Genomic DNA, 880 nt, shown 5'->3' on the forward strand with positions numbered 1-880 from the left:
ATCACTCCATAACCTAGAACTCACACCTACAATGACCAAACTCGACGTTGAAACGCTTGGTTCATGACACAAAAATACCACCGATGATCCCACATACACGAGAGGTAAGCTTTATACACTTGAATAATGTCGTGTGTCGTCGAAATCCAGATTCAATTTTTAGGTTTTAAGAAGCTCATAGAGGAGTCATTTTAGGCATCTACAAGCCACGAGACTTCATGAAAGAGAAGCATAGAGTCCAACAAAGAGTTACAAGAGGAAAACGATGAGAAAGAACATTAGAAATGTTGGGTTTTATGTCATAAAACTCATAGTTTGTAAACAAAAACATATTCTATTTTCAATAAAATTATTATTGATGTTTATTAAGTAAAGATTGTTATCGAATAAAGTAAATTTTACAATCATTAATCTAAACCAAATAAACTAAGAACACTCTGGCTATAGTATGATTACTTGAACTATACGTAGAGACATAAGAGTAGATCAAGTTCAAGTATATAGTCAAAATGATCTATAGTACAGGGATAAGGCTGAGTACCTTATCTTGGGGACACTATTGATGCGGCCCACTTTTATATATGATATAAACAATGTGATCACTAAATTGTACATGTGGGACATGTGAGTTGGGCCGTCCTATGCAATAAGTATTAAATAAGTTCAGACCATGAAGAAAATCACTCTCACTTTATAATGTCGTTTATTATTGATACTTATTTTTTCATTCAATGTCCTAGTTGGACCACAAACCAATTGTTGGACCACAAACCAATTGTTCATCAGAGGATCAGTGGGACATAAGGAACAAGAAGTAACTTCAGGGGTAAAACGGTAAATTGACCCATCTCTAGTTACAAACAACCTGTGAAGGATCGAC

This window comes from Cucurbita moschata, unplaced genomic scaffold, assembly GCF_002738365.1.
Source record: "Cucurbita moschata cultivar Rifu unplaced genomic scaffold, Cmos_1.0 Cmo_Scf00047, whole genome shotgun sequence".
NCBI lineage: Eukaryota > Viridiplantae > Streptophyta > Magnoliopsida > Cucurbitales > Cucurbitaceae > Cucurbita > Cucurbita moschata.